This window comes from Podarcis muralis, chromosome 17, assembly GCF_964188315.1.
Source record: "Podarcis muralis chromosome 17, rPodMur119.hap1.1, whole genome shotgun sequence".
NCBI classification, from domain to species: domain Eukaryota; kingdom Metazoa; phylum Chordata; class Lepidosauria; order Squamata; family Lacertidae; genus Podarcis; species Podarcis muralis.
In genome coordinates, this window is record NC_135671.1 from 15,985,752 (window position 1) to 16,012,018 (window position 26,267).

Sequence of the window (26,267 nt, forward strand, 5' to 3'; positions counted from 1 at the left end):
TGTATTATATCATAAAAGGTAAAGGTAAAGGTACCCCTGCCCGTACGGGCCAGTCTTGCCAGACTCTAGGGTTGTGCGCTCATCTCACTCTATAGGCCGGGAGCCAGCGCTGTCCGCAGACACTTCCGGGTCACGTGGCCAGCGTGACAAGCTGCATCTGGCGAGCCAGAGCCGCACACGGAAACACCGTTTACCTTCCCGCTAGTAAGCGGTCCCTATTTATCTACTTGCACCCGGGGGTGCTTTCGAACTGCTAGGTTGGCAGGCGCTGGGACCGAACGACGGGAGCGCACCCCGCCGCGGGGATTCGAACCGCCGACCTTTCGATCGGCAAGTCCTGAGGCTTTTACCCACAGCGCCACCCGCATCCCGTATTATATCATAACGAGCATCTAATGCTTGTCTCATCTGAGCTTCCCAAATCTTGCACACCTTTCCCCAACTGCTAATTATACAATGTGCCTTTAAAAATGTTCTTTAAAGAAGACTGATAAATCTTTGGTTGCCTGGGTGTGCATGTGTGTGACGTTTATTCTGTTACGCTATGTTCAGTTGCAAAATAAAATGAAAGCCGGGTGCATTACTCACATCCATTTGATGAAAAGGCATTCTCCTCAGCATTTCAAAGTTTCTCAGGCTCTTATGTAAGAATTGATCGCAGGAACTGGAAATTACCGTAAGTGCCAAGCCCTAGTCAAACACAACAGACTGGATGAAATGATTGCTTTGCCTTTCAGAGCATTGAAGGAAGCACGTAATTGTCCACTGCCTTTCCCCACAGTAAACTACAGGTAGGAAAGGACATTGCTTGACATGTCTCTTCTTGCCTGGTGATCAGGAGGCGGGGGGGATGGGATCTATAGCGTCTCAAGTTCTTGCTCAACAAACATAATGGAATTCCATTCATTTCCACAACAGGTTACAATCTCACACCCACTCACCTGGAAGTAAGTCCCATTAAATTCCATGGGATTCACACTTGAATAGATATGCATGGGATTTTCTCTCCTGTGTCTCCCCCCACCCTGGCTTCCTTTATATTTTATGAAACTGCTTCCTTCTCATTTCAAATGACTCAACTGCCTTTTGCCTTGTATTCTTTTCCTTTTCATTCTTTCCATGTTCCTTTATGGTTTTGCTTTTCTTTTTGCTTTTGCGTTCTTCTAGCCCTCTTCCTTAGGGACACGGGTGGCGCTATGGGTTAAACCACAGAGCCTAGGACTTGTTGATCAGAAGGTCAGCGGTTCGAATCCCCACAATGGGGTGAGCTCCTGTTGCTCGGTCCCTGCTCCTGCCAACCTAGCAGTTCAAAAGCACATCAAAGTGCAAGTAGATAAATAGGTACCGCTCTGGCAGGAAGGTAAACGGCGTTTCCGTGTGCTGCTTTGGTTCGCCAGAAGCGGCTTAGTCATGCTGGCCACATAACCCAGAAGCTGTACGCTGGTTCCTTTGGCCTTGCTTTAGCAAGATGAGCGCTGCAACCCCAGAGTCTGTCACAACTGTCACAACTAATGGTCAGGGGTCCCTTTGCCTTTAGCCCTCTTCCTTATTTGTCGCTCATTCCCACCCACTTCCTCTGGAACATGCCCTGTGGTATGGTCTCCCACCTGATATTTAGAGGATTCCCCTTAAGAATGGGGAAGAAATGAGAAAATAAGAGGCACATAAGTGGTGCAGCCTAATTCCATTACATATCAATTTTGAATGCATTCAAATAAAACCCATGTTGTTCCTGTTTTCGTGAAAAACTTACCGTACATTTAAATAGCATGCATTGTTGTACACATTTCCTCCTAAAATACTTCCTAAAATTGGTAGAAATTTCTGTGTAACACATGTATTTTTGAACTGAAACTGAATCACAAAATTTGGCAAAGCTGATTGTGAGCTGCATTCTGACCCACATATACATCGAATTAGGTTGGTTCACTTTAAAGTATGGACGAAATGAAATTCTCCTCTATTAAGCAATCAAGATGTTCTCAAACTAGAATGCAAAGTAATACTTTCCTCCTCCACTTTCCATTTCACCTTCCCTGCCTCTTTATTGTTTTGGTCTCATGTTTTGTGGAGGCCCCCAAAAAAATTCAAAGAAAAAAATTGGGTGTACATTTCCAAAATACAATATAAAAAAACAAATAAAATAAAATCTACATACAGCAACAGTGTTTTGTAGGCTCCTATTTTGTTATGTGCAAATGGCTTTAGATTACGGTTAATCTGGCCCTGACCTTAATAGACCTGCAGCTGGCCTTTGCCCCTAGTTTAGCTAAGGAGCCCATCCATCCGAAAGCATGGAACTTCTTAGACTTGTTGAAAATAGCTCACCTTCAAGGGATCAAGTCTGAAGGAAGTCCCAGTTAGGTGTGGAGGGGGGTTGTCCAGGTAAGTCTCCTTACCTTCACAGTAGGGCTCAACAACTTTGAGTCTCATTTCCCCTCAAAAAACTTCTAGAAATATGGCAACCCTAACTTTATTATTTATACTCTGCCCATCTGTCAAGATTGGCCAATCTCAGGCAGGCGTGGAGGCAGAGTCCCCCCTGGGGGTGGGCCTGACAGAGCAGGGTAAGGCTTCCTTACCCTGGCCCTGGCCCCTGGTTTCTTCCTTGTCAGCAGAACCCAGACCCAGACGAGGAAGGAGGAAAATCATGCAGTATCACAACGGATCCTGCTAATGAACGGCTGCGTGATTCAGCACCCAAATATCACTTTCGATAAAGAGACTCTTTTCAGGCCCAACGGCATCCTTCTCTCAGCACAAGGAAATGGAAGGAGGCAAGTTCAGAGCAGTGGCTCATGAAAAGCATAAGATGCAGTATCTTCTTAGGGCAACTGCATCTAAGGCAGGTATGGAGAACTTGTGATCTTCCAAATGATGTTGGAGTACAATTCCCACCATCCCCAATGGCCATGCTGCCTGTGGATCATAGGACTTTATGTCCAACAGCATCAGGAAAGTCACAGGTTCCACAACCCTTGTTTAAAATGTCTCTAAGTCAGGAGAAATTCAATAATTCAACCATGTGATGGATTTGATACCATGTATACAACTGGTCATCCTCTTGCTGGATCAACAAAGCTGGATGGTGTGCTCCAATATCAAGCACAGATCCAGCCTACATGAGCAAATGATATCACCTAATTTGCCCTAAACTAGATGAATGTGCGGACGCGGGTGGCGCTGTGGGTAAAACCTCAGTGCCTAGGAGTTGCTGATCGCATGGTCGGCGGTTCGAATCCCCGCGGCGGGGTGCGCTCCTGTTGCTCGGTCCCAGCGCCTGCCAACCTAGCAGTTCGAAAGCACACTAGTGCAAGTAGATAAATAGGTACCGCTCTGGTGGGAAGGTAAACGGCGTTTCCGTGTGCGGCTCTGGCTCGCCAGAGTAGCTTCGTCACGCTGGCCATGTGACCCGGAAGTGTCTGCGGACAGCGCTGGCTCCCGGCCTCTAGAGTGAGATGAGCACACAACCCTGGAGTCTGTTAAGACTGGCCCGTATGGGCAGGGGTACCTTTAGATGAATATGCAAGAAGATTTGAGTGCACAGACCCTAACCTGATGGATAAGGGCTATAGTAAGGATAACTGTGTACAAGCCAACCTTTTCGTGCAATGGTGTGCAGATTTAATGATGGAAAAGAAAAAGGAATGCCTCATATTCACATTTCACAAATAGAAGACATTTGAAAGGTATCAAATAAATGACTTGTGCTGTGACCCAAGAAGATCCAACACTGTGAGAGTAATAAAAATCCTTGAAAATAAAAGGATTTCCTTTGAAATAATAATAATGAAAAAACCTGACCTGCTAACTTTTCAAAGGATGGAGCAGAATTACAGGAATTTGTGAACAGGAAATTACACGAATATATAATTGTGAGGTTTCACAAAACAAAGAATTCCATCCTGTTTCATTTCTTAAGAACTTGGACAAGTACATTTACCTTGACTTTTGTTTCCTCACTTATCAGCTGCATACTGATGTAAAATCTGTTTCCTAGCTTTGATCACCATGACATTTAAACTAGTGGTTAAAAATAGCTGCTTTGAACCTTCCTTCAACCCTTTTTTCCTAACAATATTTCTTAACTTTATTTTTGGATTGCTCTAGTCTAAACTGCAATCAAATTCCTTAACCTGGACCTTCGCACTTTTATTCATCCTGTCCAGAAAAAGGTGAAAACAAGAGGAGAGGAAAGGATTTTCTAATGAATTGCAGCCTTGCTTATGAGCTCCAGAAACAGGCTGCTAATTATAAAAGTGTTTGATTATTTAACAACATTATTTACTGCTTGTTTGAAATAACACCTCAAAGCGGTTAAATGAAAAGATAACAGTATCAGTAAAAACAGTTAAAAGCAAGTATTTAAAACATTTAAAAATAATTAAAACAGACCCTCCAAATGTCCCTATTTTCAAGGGATGTCATTGATTTATAGAAGCCGTCCTATTTCTGATTTGATCTGGGAATTTCTTACTTTTACTTAGGATGTCCCTATTTTCATAGGAAAAATGTTGGAGGGTATGAAGTTATCCGACCCCAGAGCCGTCTGAAGGCAGTCCTGTATAGGGAAGTTTTTTTCAATGTTTAATGTTTTGTTATGTTTTTATATGTGTTGGAAGTTGCCCAGTGTGGCTGGGGCAACCCAGTAAACTGTGTAGGGTATAAATAGCAAAATTATCATAATGGTTAATGGATGCCCCTATTTTCATTGGAGAAATGTTGAAGGGTATGGTAAAATAGACTGAGAAGGGGAATGGCCTGTGCAGAATCCAGATGGCCAAATAGGCTTGAAAGGTGGCATTCAGGCACTAGGCCTGAGTTTCTACACCCCTGCTTTAGATATGAATATCTAATTATTTCAAAGTGGGGTAAGGCAGCCCTGACACAGCTCTGGACCTCTGCTCCAAAGTCCTATCTAACTGCCCCACAGGTTTGGAAGAGACCTGTTAATAGTTCAACCGAAAGATGGAGGAAAGAAGACTGGGTAAGGTCCAAGTCTTTTTGAATTTTTGCATATTAAATACAGTCGTACCTCAAAAGTCAAACGGAATCTGTTCTGGAAGTCTGGAAACCAAACGTCGGCTTCGGATAGGCTGCAGGAAGTTCCTGCAGCCAATCGGAAGCCATGGAAGCCCTGTTGGACGTTCGGGTTCCAAAGAACGTTTGCAAACCAGAACACCCACTTCCGGGTTTGCGGCGTTCGGGAGCCAAAATGTTCGACTTGCAAGGCGTTTGGGATCCAAGGCACGACTGTAAACAAACCCCAGCACATTTAAGAGCATTTATTTTGATGTGATAGTAGCCCACAGGAATTACAACCGAGTAGCACCACAAAGATAGACATCTTTTTCTTCTTCTTTTCTGTTATAAAAGGAAGGATTTCTGTCTTTGGCCAAGGCGCATACCTTGCATGTAACCCTACATCATTAAAACAAGAGCCACCCGGGGCAACACGAAAAAGTTCCACAACAAACGATGCCTGCGATGAGAGTCTCTCTTTTCATAAGCAAGCAAACAAAAACGAATCCAGTGGTTGCTTTTAAGATGGGGAAGGGAATATGACTCTCCAAGGACCCAGGAAAATGCAGGGAAAGCATTCCAAGGCAGAGAATACTTTAGCATCAGCAAGGATTTGAAGTCAAGCTTACCAGAATCTTTCACGGCTGCCTGACCAGGTTCGGCTTGTGCGTTGGAACGGCTCCATTTTCTGATAGGTTAGCACTGCAAGAAAAACATGGAAATTCTGGATTGATGAGGGTCTGACAGGAATGGATCCAAAACAGGCAGAAAGCTGAGGTATCAGAATACTCGGGTTTGCTGAAGTCTCTGTGTTTATATAAAACCGAATGGGCAATCCCCCTCCCCCAGAAAAAAAGGAAAGAAAGAAAAAATCAGTCCAATAAGGACTGAGCATTTTCAATAGCTATAAACTTTCCACATGTCCCTATTTTCCAGGAAAGGTCCCAGATTTACAGAAGCCGTCCTGATTTGATCCCAAAATGTCCCGCTTTTCCTTAGGATGTCCCTATTTTCATTGGAGAAATGTTGGAGGGTATGGAGTTATGCAACCCCCAAGCCAAGTTTCTTAATACAACCACCTCCCACCGGCTACTATTTAGGGAGGGAGAGGCACAAACACATCTCAGTGCATAAGAATAATAACTAACACATAAGATCGCTTGACATCAGAACTGACATAGTGGAATGTGATTTTTTTTAAGAGTTTTTGTTTCAAGATATACCAGAACACTTGTTGCTGAAAAACAATTATCCGTGCCCTTTAATGTTAGTGAGCAGGGCACTAAACATTTTGAAGAGGGAACATTTATGAACCTACCATTAAGTTTATAGATATTTTGCACCTTAATTGTGTCAGAACAAATGGAAAGATTGAGGTGAAAGTGGTGCTGTGGTTTTGTTGGCAGTTATCATGCTCAAGTATAATCATGCGGTGCTCTTACACACAAATATAATTGAAAGTGCTCATTGGCTGACACAAAACACTTTTAAAAGCATGCTGGGGAATATGTTAAAAGGATGTTGCCAAGTGAGATACCCTAAGATGGGCTTCCATGGAAATTAAATTATGAGATGCAAAGATGAGAAGGTTAAGTGGTGTATTTCCTTGTGCTTAATTTAGGTCAGGAGTCAGGTCAACCACTTTGGGCCTATGGGCACATTTGGGGATTTGAGAGGATGCTATTTGGGTACCTCCCCACCACTGGTTGCTTCTTTCTCCCCACCCAGAGCCACTCTCTGTCCCCAAGACAAGGGAGAAGTGAATGTGTGTGAGAGAGAACATGCACACCTTTGCTTTGGATAAAGGTTGGGCAAGGTAGAATTCAAATGCATCCTGTACCCTGTCTTTACACAAGGTTCCCCCCCCCCCCCAAAAAAAACCTGCCACCATCAAATCAAAACTTATATTGGTAGATGGCACAGAAAAATCACAGCCCCAGTGCCTGCCAGCTTCACAGTAACATTAATGCAAGTCATAGATCTTCAGGGATCTTCCACACTAGCTGGCTGGCACCTGCCTGTCTCGGGAGACAATGGAGGAGTTGTTGGATTCCAGCTCCCATCAGCTGCAGCCAACATGACCACGTCAAAAGAAAGTTGGGAGCTGAGTTCAACAACATCTGAAAAGCACCAGCTGAGCAACCCCTGGAATGAGAGTTGAAACAGACAGGTTTTAACCATTATAGCAATCAGATAGCATGCACACTTATCCAGGAAATATGACCTTTTAAAAATAATAATACAGTGGTACCTCGCAAGACGAATGCCTCGCAAGACAGAAAACTCGCAAGACGAAATGGTTTTTGGTTTTTTGAGTTGCTTCGCAAGATGACTTTCCCTATGGGCTTGCTTCGCAAGACGGAAACGTCTTGCAAGTTTGTTTCCTTTTTCTTAAAACCATTAATACAGTTGCGACTTGACTTCGAGGAGCAACTCATAGCACGCGGTGTGGTAGCCTTTTTTGAGGTTTTTGAAGACTTTGGTGATTTTTGAAGCTTTTCCAAAACTTTTCCGACACCGTGCTTCGCAAGACGAAAAAATCGCAAGATGAAAAAACTCGCGGAACGAATTAATTTCGTCTTGTGAGGCACCACTATAATAAAAGAATTGTAAACTTGTTCTAAATCAGTTATTTAAATTGGTGCTCTTTCTGGCAATCTAAATTAAATAGCAGTTAACCACACAGTAAAGGGAGTTTCTCATATCTACTAAACAACATACCCATTTCAGAAACACTATTTTTATTAGCAGACTCTGAAGATACCCCATTAAGCATTCTTTTTTTTTTTTTTAAGGGAAATAAAGGCCCTCTCCCACTCTTCCTTATTTACATCCTTCCACAAAGTGAGCTGTTTTTTAACCAAGGACAATAGTGGCTTAGTCCTAGCTTTAATACTAGGTTTCAGAGGATCAACAGGTACTGCAAGCAGCATGACTTTGCGTAATAACTTGCTCTTATCCGACTTGTTTGTAAAGGTTCTCAGATTGATAAGATCCAGACAGCTAGCATTATTCCATGGGCAGTCCCGCACAACCTTCAAAATATAGTCCCCGATCCTGGTCAAGGAAGGAGCAGCACACACATGTCATTAAATGTGGAGCTAATGTGTAGTTTTTTAAAAAATGCACATAGCATTAGCTGGTGGAACTGACAATTAACGGAATCAGAGCAGGCCTGAGGAGAGAAAATATTTCCAAACGTGGAGTTTTTCTCAGCTACTCTGGAGGAAAAGGTTTAATCCCTCCACCACACCTACTCTGGTTTTATTAATTATCACGCACCTCCCGGTTGACGCATAAAAACATTGGCACATTGAAAATAACATTTAAAAACCTGTGCATTAGATGCAAACCCATATTTCTATATCCTGTCAAGATTGACCCTGAGACTTCTGCTTAGAGGCACTGTATCTTAAAAACATTTGTGCATAATTAAGCCATATTAACTTCTGTGAAACTTGCTTCAAACGAACATGCTTAGTGTAGTCATATAATTGCAGACCATGCTGAACTCCTCGGTTGAATACTGTTATCTCAGATCCTTCAGTTAGGAATGTCAGGAACTGAATGGGAGACGGCTGTGCCAGAATAATATTCTCTACATCAAATGCAGGTGAAAAACAAGGCAGTATATTTCCTAAGCTCCATTTTTGAGGTAGGCCTTAAATAAATGGAGAGAACTGCTGTACTATGGAATTTTGCCTTTATTATTGTGTTCATTTCATAAGCTCCCAGGATTTATCTATGAACACAGCTTTGTTGTACTAGCTACCAAACAAACAGTGCAGTTGATAGTCCCTATTGAATATATTTGTAGTGTGCCCTGACACCTAGAGAAACAGTGTACACATATATATATTAAAATCGAAGGCACGAGAATACCTTGAGGAAATAACATGACTTTCCCACAAAGTAGCTCTTGCATTTACTAAAAATGAATTCTGATCACTCTCCTAACCACAGCATACTCAAGAGTCTTTCTTTAAGGGATCCAAAGTCCACATGATGTTTTTCTCCAGTTTTCCTTAGGCTTAGATTATTAGTATTTGCTCAGCTGCCGGAAAAATCAATATACAACTCAATAATCTTATTCCTCTTGGCAAAAGCAACAGGACTCTGGAAAGGCTTAGTGTAAAGATGGCTGCCTACATTTACACACTTTGGATACCAGCTGTCAAATGTGGACATTTTCAAGCTAATATTGCACTTGCTTTGATTAAATTTAGTGTATTGGGGTTGTGGGGTGATTGTTATGACACTATGATGTTGTTGCTGTTAATGCTCCTTTGCCTGCTTTTGACTGTTAAGAATCCTAAACAATGTGTGATTCTACAATTATATTTTGATTGTGCTGTTTTACTGTCTTTTTGTTATTTGCTTGCAAATGGCTTTGAGTGGACCAGCCATCATGAAAAGGAGCAAATGATTACTTAGCAAACAAACGAGTGCATTTAAAAGCCTGTTTCCTCCTTGAAGTTTAGACCTCTCAAACATTCGATTCCTGAAAGTGAGACCTGCTCTATGGAACAAGAAATGCTCAAACTTCAGGTGAATTTTTGCTTCCAAAAAGTGTTCCATTTTATCTAAAGGTAAAGGTAAAGGGGTCCCTAACCATTAGGTCCAGTTGTGACCGACTCTGGGGTTGCGGCGCTCATCTCGCTTTATTGGCCAAGGGAGCCGGCGTACAGCTTCCGGGTCATGTGGCCAGCATGACTAAGCCGCTTCTGTCGAACCAGAGCAGCACATGGAAACGCCATTTACCTTCCCGCCTGAGCGGTACCTATTTATCTACTTGCACTTTGAGGTGCTTTTGAACTGCTAGGTTGGCAGGAGCAGGGACCGAGCATCGGGAGCTCACCCCGTCGCAGGGATTCAAACTGCTGACCTTCTGATCAGCAAGTCCTATGCTCTGTTGTTTAACCCACAGCGCCACCTGGGTCCCCTCCATTTTATCTAGTAGGTCATTTAACATTATTTAGCCTGCCTTAGGAACGTAAGAAGCAGCCTTATACTGTATAAGACCATTGGCCCATCTAGGCCAATATTGTCTACACAGCAGATGGAAAACCTGTGGCTCTCCAGATACTGTATCAGTAGACCACAGTCCTCACCATCCCCGACTACTGGCTGTGTTGCCTGGGGCTGATGGGAGCTGAAGTCCAAAACTTCTGGAGACCACTAGGTTGATGAAGTCTGCTGTATATACAGTACATAAAGGTAAAGGGACCCCTGACCATTAGGTCCAGTCGTGACTGACTCTGGGGTTGCGGCGCTCATCTTGCTTTATTGGCCAAGGGAGCCGGCGTACAGCTTCCGGGTCATGTGGCCAGCATGACTAAGCCGCTTCTGGCGAACCAGAGCAGCGCATGGAAACGCCGTTTGCCTTCCCGCTGGAGCGGTACCTATTTATCTACTTACACTTTGAGGTGCTTTCGAACTGCTAGGTTGGCAGGAGCAGGGACCGAGCAACGGGAGCTCACCCCGTCGCGGGGATTCAAACCGCTGACCTTCTGATCAGCAAGTCCTAGACTCTGTGGTTTAACCCACAGCGCCACCCGCATCCCTATACAGTACAGTACATACTTGGTAGCAAACCTAATTGAACTCAATGGGGCTTAGTCATGAGCAGCAGTGTAGGAGTTATTTCAAAAGTGCACAGTCCGTACATGATGGCCACCCATTTCTAAGATTATACAACCTTCTGATACAATCATAACAAGCTTCTACTCTCTTTTTTTCATATAAGATATATCTTTTTGAGAATCAGCAAGGAGACAATGATAGAGTAAAGGCTTTGCTGTTGTTTTTGCAGCCAATATATTACAGCTCACAGAAAGCAAATGACACAGAGAGAGAGCGCGCGCACCAAAGGTTGTTATTTTTTCTCTTCAGAGTGTCCTCAAGGTCTTATGATATTCTCACTAAAAGCTGAAAAGCTACAAGAATTCCAGATACTAGCATATTTCACAGGAGGCGTTTGAACATTATTAGAATTAATATATGAAATCAATTTTTGACATAGTAAAAAAATTGAACAATTTTGTTGTTTGTCATCTTGCATACCTTAATTTTGATGAGTAAAATTTTCAGCAATAACTATGGACCAAATTTTACTATACCATAAATTCTTAGGTAATCCTTCCACATATTTCACTTTGCTTGTGATAGCGACTGTGGCAGCTGACCACAATTCTTTTCCAAACTATCTTCAGCTGGCCCATTAATAAAGGGATTGGTATCGATTATTATTTTGTTGTTAAATTAATTTCTGGGAAAACCATCTCCCCAAAAGAGCTGCCACCATATGTGGAACCATGTGTGTGTAGCCAGCATTTTGGGGAACAGATTGGGATTAATATGCAAAAAAAGCACCAATGTATAGCACCACCTAAAAATTATTTTGATAGTAGATTCTTGAGTCTTTGCTGAGATTCAGCTCCAGCTCTTCCACAAATAGTGTCTACTCAATAAAGCTCTTCTTTTATTTTACTAAAACATTTCTGTTTCAGATTGCAGCGACGTAAAAGCTCAAATCAGCAAGTCAGAGGGCCACCAGGTAACTTACACTTTTGAAGGTTTTCTCTGAGGCCAAAAAAGGGCAAGCTTTTTAATTCTGCTACAGCCACCCTCTAACAAACATTTCTGTAGGCCAATATTGTGTCGTTTCCCTTTTCAAGATTTGGCAGCATTGATACTATACTGTGTAAAGTAAGGTCAGGTTATTTTCCTAACCCAGCCTTCGACATTTCTTAGGGCAAAGGTATGTAAGAGAACCCCAGCTGATTTTTGTTTTGAACAGGAAAAACACCCCTTTGGGAAGAGGAGATTTTTAGAGCTGAGATGCAGTGGGGAAGGAGGGGTGGCTACATCTTTCCTTGGCTTCCCCAAGCTACTCACCCTCCCCTATGGAATTCCAAACAAATGTTTGTTCTGTTCTGTATATTTGGGTGTAATGTGCAGTTAGGCACTTAGGCTCATGTTATGTGCCAGACAGCATGTACACGTGCACAAAAGCAGGCATGGTTACTTAACTCTCAAAGCGAAGCTACCGTATCTCCAGACTAGGCATGCTGTGTAAACATTTGCAAAGTTCACGTTTTGGCTTGTTACCTGTTTCCATCATGCCCGACCTTCATTTTTATCTCTCTCTCTTTTAAGCAAGAGTAACAAGAAGTCAACAATACAAACATTCCAAAGATATTGACCTGAAACAGGTTTACATCCAGACCATACAAGTCATGTAATAGAAATCAGTTCTCAAGGACCACTTACCTTCAGTTGATGGGGAGTGGCGATTGCAGTTTGGCACAGGCCATGGTGGCGTCAAAGGTAGTCTGTTGGCTTCCACGTGGCTGGTAGAGGACATCACTTCCCCCACTGGCTGGACCCAGCACTCATTTGGCAGTTGGATTCCCCACCGATTCTGAACATACTCTAGGGCATGGTCCTCTTTCAAAGTCTTTAGGTCTCAGGGCTGGCCCACTCCCCCCCACCCCCTGCTCAGGAGGCACATGTTCTGAAATACCTTGTGTCCCTTAAGGAACAGGAGTTAGCCACCAAGACCATGTCCTTGCATGTAGTTGCTACCACCTTCTCCAGCAAATTCCAATGGCTCCCCAACTCCTGTGATTGCTTCCACATGTGCAGGCTGCTAAAGGGCAGCCTTGGCTTCCAACACCAGGACGCCAATTACAGGCCCAATGGAGTGCACCTGTCACCAATGGGCAATGAGGTTTGGTTGCTGCATAAGTGCAATGGTCTTCAGGCTTGGTTGCTGACGTGAGTGGTTTGGCAGCGGGCTGGCAGGGATGGACCGACTCAGGTGGCCGATAAGTCATTGAGTGGGATCCTTAGTCAAGGTGGACAGAGGGGCTTGGGAGCTCTTCCAAGGGATCAGGGTACCCCATTCAAGAAGTCCAGAGGGAGGTACTCATGTTGAGATGCCCAGGCGGGGACTGACAGGCCACAACAACCCCCAAATAGTGATCTTGGAGGGGTCATTCCAATGTGATGATCCTTAACCTAGGATTAACCCTGCCCAATAATCAACCAGCAGACAGGTTGGGCGATTCAGGGTACACACCTAATGCTCACGCCGAAACCTACTGACATCTGTCATCAGTAAAGTAGCCCATTTTAATCCAAAATTGATCGGCCTATTATTATTGCATCTTCTTGTGTTCTGTCCCCCACCAATCATATCTTCATTGCACCTGGGGCTGCAAGATGGGTGCTGTACATGGCGACTCCTGGTAAGTTCTTCATTGATAGAGCCTCTCTACAAGCATTCTTGAGGAGCAGGAGAAGGAAACAAGCCTTCCCCTTTATTGATGAATGCAATGAGAGGTGGCCACAGCTCACCAAAGTTATCTCTTTTAGTGACCCCTTTTGCTGCTGTTCTGTGTCTTGCGAAGTGATCTGATATATCCACTTCCCATGCATTATTGATCCGACTGCAAAAAGGAATTTTGGTTTTCAGTTTCCAATGCTGCGCAATTACAAGACGAGAAGTGGTCAGTAAAAAGCATAATAATTTCTTGTGCTGAAGAGGGTTATTCATATCAATGTCTAGAGAAAGAAGTCCCAGGTTGGGTTTGAAGGATTGGTTTGCGATTTGAGCAATTGTTTTAAATACATTGTCCCAGAACACACCTACTATCTTGCACCCACAACCAGGCACAGAGAAATAAGCCCACATCGCTATATTCTGCCCAGCACACAGGGCAGATGATATTGCTAATTTTAGCAAACCTAGATGGGGTCCAGTGCCACCTGAGAACGACCTCAAGGGATGCTTTTTGCAGTCTTATCAAGATCATTCTTGGGGGGGTGGGGCGGACGGGTTGCCAAGCCAGATCCCATCCCATTTGTTTTCGTCAATGACTTCACCAATGCCCACTTCCCATAACTCTCTGAGACCTTCAGGGTCCCCATAGCATGATCTATGACAGTATTGTATATCACTGAGACTACCCTGTTCAGGGTCTATTATAGAATGAATTAAAAAATATAATGGGAGTTGGTGCTATCTCTCGCTAGGTGTTTTGCAAACCTTAAGCAAGCTGAAACCAGCCAGTGCCTCTTAGTTCCCCCTTGAAGCTCTGCCTTAGTGATAGCTTTACTGTTGGGGAGTAGTTCACGAGTGTGATAAAACCCATTTATTTCCCATTCTCTAAGCCAAGAGTATATCATGCCCAGCTTTTGAGAGGAAAATGTTTTTTGAATGTGCATTACAGATACAGTGGTACCTCGGGTTAAGTACTTAATTCATTCCTGAGGTCCGTACTTAACCTGAAACTGTTCTTAACCTGAAGCACCACTTTAGCTAATGGGGCCTCCTGCTGCTGCTGCACCGCCGGACCACAATTTCTGTTCTCATCCTGAAGCAAAGTTCTTAACCTGAAGCACTATTTCTGGGTTAGCGGAGTCTGTAACCTGAAGCGTATGTAACCTGAAGCGTATGTAACCCGAGGTACCACTGTACAGCATGTACACAGCATTGGGACTATGAAAACAGGGCAGGGGGTTGTCAAGGTCATAGTGGGTTTCACCCTGAGGTTGGTTGGCTCCATTCAGTTTGATGAGTCACGATTTGTGGCAGCCTCATCTATGGCAATAGAACCTTGTTGGTACTAGCAAGTGGATGGCAGAGGCAGTGTTACTCAGGACTTTGACCTTGTATCAGGTGATATCAATGCATCAAGGCAATATAATGCCTTAGTGGCATATGACATCAGGTGTGGGGCAGAGTGAACGCAAGGCTGCAAAGGAACTCCCAAGTACAGCTGATGCCAGCAGGGCTTGCTGGCTGGTACAAGCCCTGCTTTTGGCAGGGATCAGCTGCCAGGAGCTCAAGTGGAAACACTTGAGCGCAGCGGAATCCCAGCAGAGCTTGCAACCAGCACCCATCAGCTGGTCAATGCTGGCTGCCAGCCTTGCTTGCCAAGGAATAATCAGGAGTGCATTTTAAGGCTCCTGATTTTGCAACTGCCGTCATGTAGGGGGCAGGCGGGCTTTGGACTCATGGGCCAAATTAGAACTGCATCTGGGCCTAATTTGATAGCTCTTTCCTACCCCAACCCTGTATATTGGTGCTGCTCTTATATAGGGTGGGTGGGACTTCCCCCCCCCTTTCACATTATCAGTTTGGCTAATGAGAATGCTGTTCCTTGCTCATTTTCTCGTGTTTGTTTATTTATCGATCTGTCAGCTGCCCTTCGCTTTAGCTAAACGCCCAGGGTGGTTCACTAAGCAAATAAAAACTAGTACCTATTGAGTAAGCACAGCTAGGTCATGTGGTATACTAAAGAGGGCTTTGACATGAAGTCCAAACAACACTCACCTTTTTACAAATTAAATGGTGCCACCACTCCTGGGTGGTTGCTTAAAAAGGTAAAGGTACCCCCCAGTCTTGACAGTCTCTAGGGTTGTGCGCCCATCTCACTCAAGAGGCCGGGGGCCAGCGCTGTCCGGAGACACTTCCGGGTCACATGGCCAGCGTGACAAGCTGCATCTGGCGAGCCAGAGCCGCACACGGAACGCCGTTTACCTTCCCGCTAGTAAGCGGTCCCTATTTATCTACTTGCACCTGGGAGTGCTTTCGAACTGCTAGGTCGGCAGGCGCTGGGACCGAACAACGGGAGCACACCCCGGCGCGGGGATTCGAACCGCCGACCTTTCGATCGGCAAGCCCTAGGCGCTGAGGCTTTTACCCACAGCGCCACCCGCGTCTGGGTGGTTGCTTAAGGCAATATAAAACAAAGTGTGGCATTTCCGGGGTGGCAACAGAGGAAGACTGAATACTGTGAGTAACCCTACTGTAAATGTGAGAGAGCTAAGCTACAGAAAGACCCACAGAGAAGGGTCCTTTTAATTCCTGCGGCTGCAAACAGAGGCCATTAAGAGCTAATGCATGTGAAGCTCTTTTACTTCTTGCTTTTGAGGCGGTGCCAAAGCGTCGTTTCTTAATCTACATCTCTAGCATCCTTCACATACTGTGCAGCCCCCTTTCTGAAGCAATATTTGGTTTTGCTTAGCACGGCAGGAATGGTGGAAAGCCATGTGCTGCATAGCAGCATGTTGCCCTTCAGGCAAAAAGCTACTGGCAATTATATGATCTCAGTGCTGAAAGAATCCGGGCGTTTGAAAGCTCCCCTGTACTAAGAGCCACCAGGAAGCAGTTGCTCGGCCCTAAGCTGGTCTCTGCAACCTGAGTATTTGGGTCCGTCCCATTAAGAGCACATTAACAGCGCAGATTCCCGCAAGAGTATTCCAGGCTCTTCCTCCTGAAGGTCTTGCTTCTTGTGGCAAAACAAGAAGCTGATTTCAAATGTAATTGTTCACAGGCTCACTTTTCTAAGGGAGTCAGTGACATTCAAGGGTTTCAGTCAAGAATGACAATTTCTGCAATGATGGCTTATTATTAAACAACAACAACAATCTTTATTATGGTCCAGAGACCAACAAAACATTACAAATCAATACAGAGTTCATACAGCCTACCTCCAGGTTAATCAAGCACTTTGTTTGGAATATAGGGCTCATTTGTTCTTGCAACCACCGATAAAAACTTTGCCACTGCCAGCGTTCTAGCTTTTGTCCGGTCTTCCAGTAGGAACCTGACATAGTGAGCCTCTGACTTTCCCGGGAAAGGCACCAGCAAGGGTAGTATCAGTTCAGCCCTGGCCTGCTCATACTTCGCACAATGTAACAAAATATGATTTATGGAATCGATGTCTTGAGCACACGAGCAAAGTCTGTCCTGGTAGGGAACTCCTCTCAACCTACCATCCAGCACTGCAGAGGGGAAGACATTCAGTCTGGCCTTGGTGAAAAGCCTTCGATAGTTAGGTACTGTCAGGTTTTTGATGTAAGATGTTAACTCAAAGACATACCCATATTGAACTCCTGCTGCCAGTGGACTACAGACTGCGTGTGACCGAGATCGCAAGTCACTGTGTCCATTGTCCCATAATCTTTGCTTTAAAACCTTTTGGGCGCCTTCATAGCCCAGGTAATACAGTTGGGGGGGGCTTATTATTAATAGCCCCCCATGCTGTAAGACAGAGATGACCCATGCCCCAGATGCAGCCTCAAAAACCACTTTAGTTGGCCTCCATGTCAAACTTTAAACAAAGTACATTTTTTAAAAAGCTTTTAGAATAAAGTTTAAAATGATAAGTTTTTGGATTTGCTTGGTCAATGGTAGCCATTGTGGTGCCTTCCATATGTTGGAGACCACAACCCCCATAATCCCTGGCCGTTAGCCACAGCTGGTCAAGCCCCAAAAATATCAATTCTTAGGTAATCCTTCCACATATAGCCCAAAAAATATCAGGTGATTATCATATTGTCTACTCCTGTACTGGGTAATAATCTAGTATATGCTGGTATAGAGAGAGAGAGAGAGATGCAGCAAAGTATGGAAATATAGACTGTAAAACCTTTAAAATGTACCATTCCAAGTAAGTTCCAAAATGTCCCCTTAAAAAGTTCCTTTCCAAAGTTTCCCTCTTCCTCCAGCACAGGAAAAGACCACATGTTTGGGAAGTTTAAAAATGGTTTACTAACAAACTCTCCAAAGGTCGGATTCATGTGCTTTTCCATATACCAGTAAAAAAAAAATATTGCACAGGCAATAAAACTTAGCAAAGTTATGTTTCGAAGTGTGTTGGCAAATTGTGTTTTGGAAGCTGGTGTTAACTATAGCTTGGAGTTCCAACTACGGATAGCAAAAAACAGGAAGCAGAGGAGAAAAATCCTATGCATGAGGGGGATGCATACAAAACCATAGTTCAGGAGTGTTTATCATTGACCAACATTCTAGGGGCTGCAGGACAGCAGTGTGTATAACTACCTACATTCTATTACATATGAACCACTTTGAGGGTTTTTCTTTTTTACAGTCAAGTGGTATATACATTTTATGAAATAAATAAAATAAATATGCACACATAAACAGGCACCCACCCACCCAGGTAATCCATGCAAGCCAACTAAGAGAAAGGTGTATGCTCCCCTTGCTGGTCATCACATAATACGGGCTTCCTCAACCTCGGCCCTCCAGATGTTTTGAGACTACAATTCCCATCATCCCTGACCACTGGCCCTGCTAGCTAGGGATAATGGGAGTTGTAGGCCAAAAACTTCTGGAGGGCCAAGTCTGAGGAAGCCTGATATAATATGTCTGTCTGTTGAGATTCTTTTGCCATTGACTCCAAATTTGGTAGGGTCTGGGGCAGGGGCTGATCTGGCTTCCAATGCCTTGGGTTTAACCACCTCTGCCATAGCGGCACTCCAAATTGCCAAACCACAGTTTTGCATTATACATAGAGCCATAGTTTTCACTGTCACAGCTCTGAAATGCATATACAGTTTCTGTTGCTTGCGCAGTCTTTCAAAAGCGAAGCAAAAGCCATGCATCTATATTTAACTCACATTATAGTAAATGCGGTTTCCATGCTAACCTGATTTCAATTTTCTTTCCTGATGAGCTTTTTAAAGCAAATGTGTCAGCCTCTTGCACAGAGTAGTGGGAAGGATAAAGAGGATTAAAAAAAACCACTCAACAGAAAAAGTAACATGCAGTAGAATACTTTATAATATAAATGATTGGTTTACATAAAGTTCTTAATCACATTTTCTGTATGTGTGTGTGTCACAGTGGTGGTATTCTTATCACTGTAAAATGCCCCCCTATGGTTGAAAACCTCCCCCTCACATGTATGGATCATGTGCATTCTTCCCAAAACAATTCCACATCTTGATCAAGTCCACTGATGCTCACAGAAGCACATACCTGATCTTGCCCATCCACATAAGGGGCCATTTTCATATTGTGATGTGGAAGTCAGCCACAGGGCAGCTGTCTTTAGCTGGTAGCCAAACCACCAATGAACCAGGCCAGTGATGGGTTTTCAACACTGGAAGGCTTGAATTACATTGTCTAGAAATTTGATGCAAATGTTGAAACAAAGAATATTCCGCTGTAGTTGTACATCTAGATTTTTGGACTACAGTTTTCTTCTAATCCCATGGCCCAGGTTTGCACATAGTACTAAACCAAATGAGCAAACATTTGGGCGCATGGTATAAAAATTGTGCCTGCTTCACTTGTCCCCCAACCTGTTGCTGACATTGTACCCAGGGCTAAACCCGTATACAACTCCAAGTCCATGGTTTGTTGCTCTCCAAGCAACCCATGAGCTGTAGCAAAACATTTGTTCATGGTTTACATTTTGTAGTTTTCTTGGAGGAGACAAACCAAGAGCCCAAGTTTGCATGTAATGATAAATCAAAGCATGGTTTAGCTATGGGTAGTGCAGTGGCAGCAGGAATGGGGGAGGAGCAAAACAGCTGTGATTCTGGCTCTCTGTCCACTTGTCCACTCACACCTAACCATGGTATTTCTCAATGTTACCTGCAAGCAAGACTAGTGTTGTGATGTTGCCTCAAGGCTTTAGTGACCTGCTTCATATGATTGTTGTGAGGTAAATTACTGAGTCCATTTTGGAGATAACATTACTGTACCTTCAGTCTTGCAAAGCTGGAAAACTATAAATCTAAATAATTACTCCACATCTCCCAACAACAACCAATACTTGACCTGTTTTCTGTTTTTGTGCGGGAAGGAACTGAAGGGATGAAACAAATATCTGCAACACCCCCCACCCCCCCAAAATGGGTTTGAGTGTGGAGTAAGTAAGTCCTAAATTAATTCCTGTTAATGGTTAAGGGCAGAAAAATGTTTTGCCTTGTTATTGTCCATCTTTTGTGAAACTTTTGAATCCTGCTTTTATTGCAGAGCTCATGACACAGGCCAAAGATTTATAGTGATGAAACACAGGATTTGGAGACATTTGCTTATGTAACAATGCAGTAAAAAACACAAAAGCAACTGTAAAACTTCACACCAGAAAACTTGGCAAATTAGTCCTGAGACCTGAAGAACTGAGCATGCTTTAATTTGGGACAATGGATGGAATTCAGTGTCTTGCTATGACACTTATTCCATCAGTGCAAGCATTTCCTCCCCCCACGTGCTGTTTTGGGGGGTTCTCTTGACTCTCCAAAGCAGATCTGGGGGACACACAGGGAGAGGAGTGGGGCGAAAGCCCCACTGAGTTAGAGGAAGTCTTTACACGGGCATACATTAGTGACCCAAATCTGGCCCAGATAATTCAACAGCTCCAGAACCTATTGGCTGAATTAAGGCCTGGAACTTCTTGCCAAGGCAGTTCTTCTTATTTCAGAAAAGCTAGAATGACCAAGCTTGGGCCAAACGACCCCAGATTTTGCAGCACTATCGCTAAACACATCCTGAAATAAGCATTACATAAGCTGCTACAGTTTTCCGTCACAAAGTCCATGGGGGCAGGCTGCCAAGATATTGCCATTTTGGATGGAACTCTGCACATAATCAGGTTCATGAAAACGAAAATGGATTTATAGCCAGATATCAACAGGGCCAGATGGTTGCACTTAGATCTTTATGGTGCTTCCTGCTACATTATCTGTCTCAGATAATGGCTTAAGACTTGGCTAAACATGATTTACACTTCTGGATTGGCTCCTACAGTAACCTCACACGCAGCTGTTGAACATTTCAGGTGCTTTCTACCCTGCTGCAATCCCACAGGGAATGCATGAAGATGACGCAACCACATGGGTAGGGCTCCTCCCACAGGTTTTTCTCTATTGCCTCACTATTGCTTCCCAGAAAGGTGCTGATCATGCATCTCTGTGTGTGGTGGTGGGGGAACTACATTATCTGCCTTGGGCAAAGGCAGCACTCAATTGTACAGGATTGCACCATAGAAAAAGTAGGTATCACACGACGGCAGCTCCTTTCTCAGTCATCTGCACTGAATTCCAGCTCCAATTGACACACATTAATGCTGATGACATACCAAACTTAGTGCAGGTTGGATTTTTTTGCCCCAAGTTGCTGCCGAACTATCTTTTTGAGCATTCTTTCATTTTGGGTGGAGCTAGGAAGGGGAGCTAGGAAGGGGAGCTAGGTTCGCCTGCCAACCTAGCAGTTCGAAAGCACCCCCGGGTGCAAGTAGATAAATAGGGACCGCTTACTGGCGGGAAGGTAAACAGCGTTTCCGTGTGCTGCGCTGGCTCGCCAGATGCAGCTTTGTCACGCTGGCCACGTGACCCGGAAGTGTCTCCGGACAGCGCTGGCCCCCGGCCTCTTGAGTGAGATGGGCGCACAACCCCAGAGTCTGTCAAGACTGGCCCGTACGGGCAGGGGTACCTTTACCTTTACCTTAGGAAGGGGAATGTTGGTGTTATTAATGGAATGGCAGTTCAAATATGGGCAGAGAGCTGGAGTCCTGGGCAAGAAAAGAAGGAAATTATTATGTTTTGCTTAGCATCTTACAAAATGGAGGAATTAACTATAAACCAACTGAGATTGGTAAAAATGTTCTCTCCTTCTAGATGGAGAGAATTGTGGGAAATTCTCTATTATAACGTCTCCCTATTACAATTTTTCTTCCGCTGCTTTTATCTCAAATCCTGCCCACAATTTCATTTGACTATAGTATTTTTCTTTTAATAGTCCACAAAAGGCCTCTATTCTTCTATAAAAAGTTCATCGTTTTGATCTCTTAATTTCACTGTCAGCTTTGCCATTTCTGCATAGCTCATTGCTTTCAAAAGCCACTCTTCCTTTGTTGGAACTCGCTCTTCTTTCCATTTCTGTGCATATAATGTTCTAGCTGCTGTTGTCATATAGGTTGGTCATCTTCTTTGGAACCTCTGTCCCTATTATGCCTATAAGGAAATATCCTGGTCAGGGACTGGGCAGAGGAGGAATGGTGGAGACCACCTCCCCATCCTGACCCTACCAGGGAGGAGGAAGAGGAAGACAGTATAGATTTACAACAGGGGTTTGAGGGCAGTCACAGCTCAGAGGCAGATGAGAGGGAAAACTGGGAAATCATGGGAGAGCCAGAGCAACACCTGGCTGACACGTTGTCACTTGAAAGCATTCCCAACCCTCCACCTCCTAGAACCCGGTGAGCCGTAAAAGTAGGAGAGCAAAGAGCTCAAAGACAGAGGGCATGTAGCAGCACCCATAGAAGTGATGAATGAGGAAGTGGGTGAGACAGGGGTGGGGGTGGAGATTAACTTGAGACAACGCCATTATCCAAGAAGCTGGGTTCTATAGCCCCTCTCTGTAAAGTTTGGGATAAAAAGGACTGTAATAAACTTTTCCTTGTCTTATACTTTCCTGGGCCACCGACAGCACCCTGACAGTTTTTTGGGAAGAGGGGTGTATTACTTTCTGAGGGGAGCAGCATATGCCAGGGGTGGGCAAGGCCACAGGCAAATGTGGGGGGAGCAGCAGATACAAATTTTATCTTTATATGGTAGGCTAATTTCATGCATGCTCCATCCAGACAAGCAAGATAAAACTATCAGAGCCCAAGGGTGCTTTTCAGCCAGGCAAAAGCACCCAGTTGAAGGTATGAAGCAGGGCTGGGAAAGGGTGTGAAAGTCACAAAGGCCACAAAGAGAGGCGTGGAGGGTCACATCTAGTCTGTGAGCATGGGGTTCCTCATACCTGCTTTGAAGCACCACAATATATTTCTTTTCTGACTCTGCTGGAACTGACTACATCACAGCTAGTGGGAGACAGACTTTGCATTGTTATTGTCATCACCACCACTGTTTTAGTTTAGGATTCATACAGCCCCTCATTCAACTTCCTGTGGCTCTTACAAGCCATGTCATCATCAGTAGGCTGATGCCAACAATCAGCCTTACTTCCCATTGGTCCTAGATAAAGCTCTCTCTCACTATTTCTGCTGCCAGGCAGAAATAGAAACCTGGATGCAAACCAGTTGGCTCCAACTCGGCTCCGGCAAGATTCAGGGAGATGGTGGCTGGAATAAAGAAGCTGGGAGTCAACAGATGTGGCTTGCCATCCTTCAGTGCTGCTGGCTGCTATCTTGGAAGCATGCTGGCTGCAGCCTGATTGCCCGTTAATGACCACAATGAGAAACACTTTTCAGCATGTTTAAGAGGGCTGAGTGCTTTCCTGGAAGCGGCAAAAGTTCCTGCCTGTTTTCTATGTCCAGTGGAGTCCAAAATAGACGTCAGCAAAACATTTTAAGATAAAAAGAACTGGGTAGCATACCGCCACTTAGAGATAGCAGAATGTACCGCCACTTAGAGATAGCAGAATATAGCTCTCTACCTCCTAAGACATCTCAGCAAGCAATCCCCGACATCAACAAAATGAAAACAAATGCCAAATTCAGAAATCTGGCTTCAAGGACCGCCAGTGTGGAGATCATCAGAATTAGCACATGGCAACTCTGGGCGCCTACCAGGGTCCCAGTGACCTGTTAATTCTCTCTATCTGGTGTTCCAAGCAGCATCAGACTGATGCATCTAGCCACTCTTGATTTCCTATAATGCCCCTGACTTAGTATCATTCTGGGAAATTCCAAGGGACTTTACAATGGGTAAAGTTCACTGAACACTGTTGCCATGTAGCACTGATTCACTTCACTTGGGTGAAAGGACAATGGGAAGTAGCTAAAGTCAACGGAACTCTGCCCCTTTGCTAACCCTGGCTCAGGTTGACATCCCTTAAATATTGACTCACCAGGGACTTGCCACTTGTTTACATTTACATTCCCATGGGTGAGGTCCCATTTGCATCTCCTCTTGGATTGTCAGGAAAGTCACATTCTTGTAGGGTGTGAGAACTATGTGAAGAAACCATTTGTCTTTGGACTAGGTTCAGTGCAACCTACACATCACACACCATTTGCAACGGAGAGTGTTCACCCAACACAAAACCATGGCTAGTCTGCCAAGAAGCATAGCACTACCTGAAGCTTGTATGCAGGCATTTTTACATGTCACTGGAGGGGAATTAAGCTGCTCCTTTGGCAAAATAGAAAGAAAAATAGATAGTTTCCACCCCCTTCCCTGTAAATGACTGCCAAACAAATGGAGTCAGGAAATTAAAAAGATGGTAACACCACACCACTGACTTAGGTCTTACTAGATGTGACAGGGAAGAGAAAAGGAGGAGACACAGGATTCTCTGGGGGCATGCGGCACCCATAACCCTAATTTATAATATATAACGTATTACAGAGATTTTACTTTTTGCTCATTGCGAAAACCAGTGGTTTGCTGCTTCCAAAAAGATATGGCAAGCACTAAAAGGGCTAGTTATTTTGACAAGATTTTGTGAGCTTCTGTTGGCATGCCCACTCCCTTCCACCACCCCCCCCAAAAAAAGCACAAGTAGTATATTTGACAATGAAAAAATGTGATACATTTGGCAAAAGTGTGTGTGTAGGGGGCTCCATCTGGTTCAAAAGAAGCTGTCTCAGGTGTCCCATGTGCGCTTTCTGCACACCTGTGTAAATATACTCAAGGACAGCAAGCACACAGACATCTGTTTTCTGGCATATACACGCACTAAGAACCCCTGAGTGTCAGTTTGTGGATATGCAAAAGAATGGATAGACAAGAGTCTAATAACTGTATATGAGATCCAGACAGAGGCTGTACCTAGTGTCAGTCCTGCTCACAGCAGATGCATTAAAAATCAACACGTCTGACTTTGGTCCATTTAACTGCTGTTTTAATTGCTGTGTTGTTTTAATGGGATTGTTTTATTGCCTATTTTAAACATAGTCATTTATGTGCTAAAGCTTTAATGTGATTGTTTTATTGTGTATTTTCACTGTGGGGTATTTTTAATTATTTTAACAGTGTTGTACAATCAGTTTTTATGTTTTGTAAACCACTTCAAACTGGTTGCACTCTGAGTAGAATTTATTGTGTACAAAGAACAGTATCAACATTTCCCCCTAAAACTCTGTGATTTTCTGACATTCAAAATTAACAAACAAAGGCAGGAATTGGGATTGTGCTTACAGACTGTCCCCCTGACCTTTACACTTTCAGTGAGCCATTTGCACAGAACCTGTGATCATACTACCCTGGATATGTTCATACACATACAGTCCATATCCTAACCAAAAAAAATGTGTCCATGGGAGCTTATAACCCAGCACCTGCCAGCTTCCAAAGCTTGAGAGATGGGACTTTCTTGGAAGAGGTAAGGGAACTGGAAGGAGTTGCCTCTATTCAAGGCAGCTGCTACTTAGGACACTCAACCCCTGGACCTCCATGACATATATCTGGACCTCCATGACATATATCTTGCCACAGGTCTAGACTTCCTCTGTGCACCAGGACACCCCACCACCACCTGTTATCATCTTCTGGACCCCAAGAACAAATATGATGAAACACTTGGATAGAAGCCACCATAGAAAGTACAGTGTTTGTATGACACATTTCACTACCTTTGGTCCCAAGGATGAGACCTGATTTATGTACCTCTGGGATCAGAGCCTCTAATAATTTATTAGAAAGGGTATGGCTGCAACCCTCAGTTGCTGCCTGGCTGGTGCAGCACCCAATCTATCCAGTTTCTTGGTCTGTCCTTTAGTTTCCTTTGTGGGCAGCACTACTGATGTTTCAGCAACGGTGTCAGGGACCCTGGCCTCAAAGCTAGCCTTCTCTCTTAGTTGGACAGCTCCTTTATGTCACGTATAAGCCCATGACTTCAGGCCTACTAGCTCTTGTTTTGACAGGAATGGGGCAATGGTGTACATGTGTCTGCTCTGTGCAAAAACAGCCCTAGCAGGCATGGGAAGTGAGATAGGTTTGATCAGTGGGCTTGATCCTGAGCTCAGGTTCTACATGTTTCTACCTTAATCAATGCCTGAAGTAGGCAGTAATGTGTCCGGAAAAGTTTTCTGTGTGGAAAACTCAGTGCTTTCTGTGTTTAGGTAAAAAGACAGGCTTTAAAAAATGTTTCTCATAAATAGCATTTGAAGCAGACAATGCTCATCAGAGCACAGTTTACACAGCAAATGTCGGGAGCCCTTTTCCATTCAAGGGCTACATTTCCTTGGAGACAACTTTCAAGAGGCAACATGGCTGGAGCCAAAGGGAAAAAAATGAACAGGTCATGCATGTGATTCTTACCTTTTTACAGGAGGCTGTATTCCAGCCATGGGGGGGGGGCGAATCAGAGGTTGATACATGCATACCTCCACCCAAGCAAGCGTTATCACAGTTGATAAGCAGACAAAAGCAAGAGAGCACCAAGCAGAGCCAGTAAAGGGGCATGGCCAGGGCAAAATCCTGAGGAGGAGTGGTGGAAGCCGCCTGACCATGATCCCCTCAGGGCA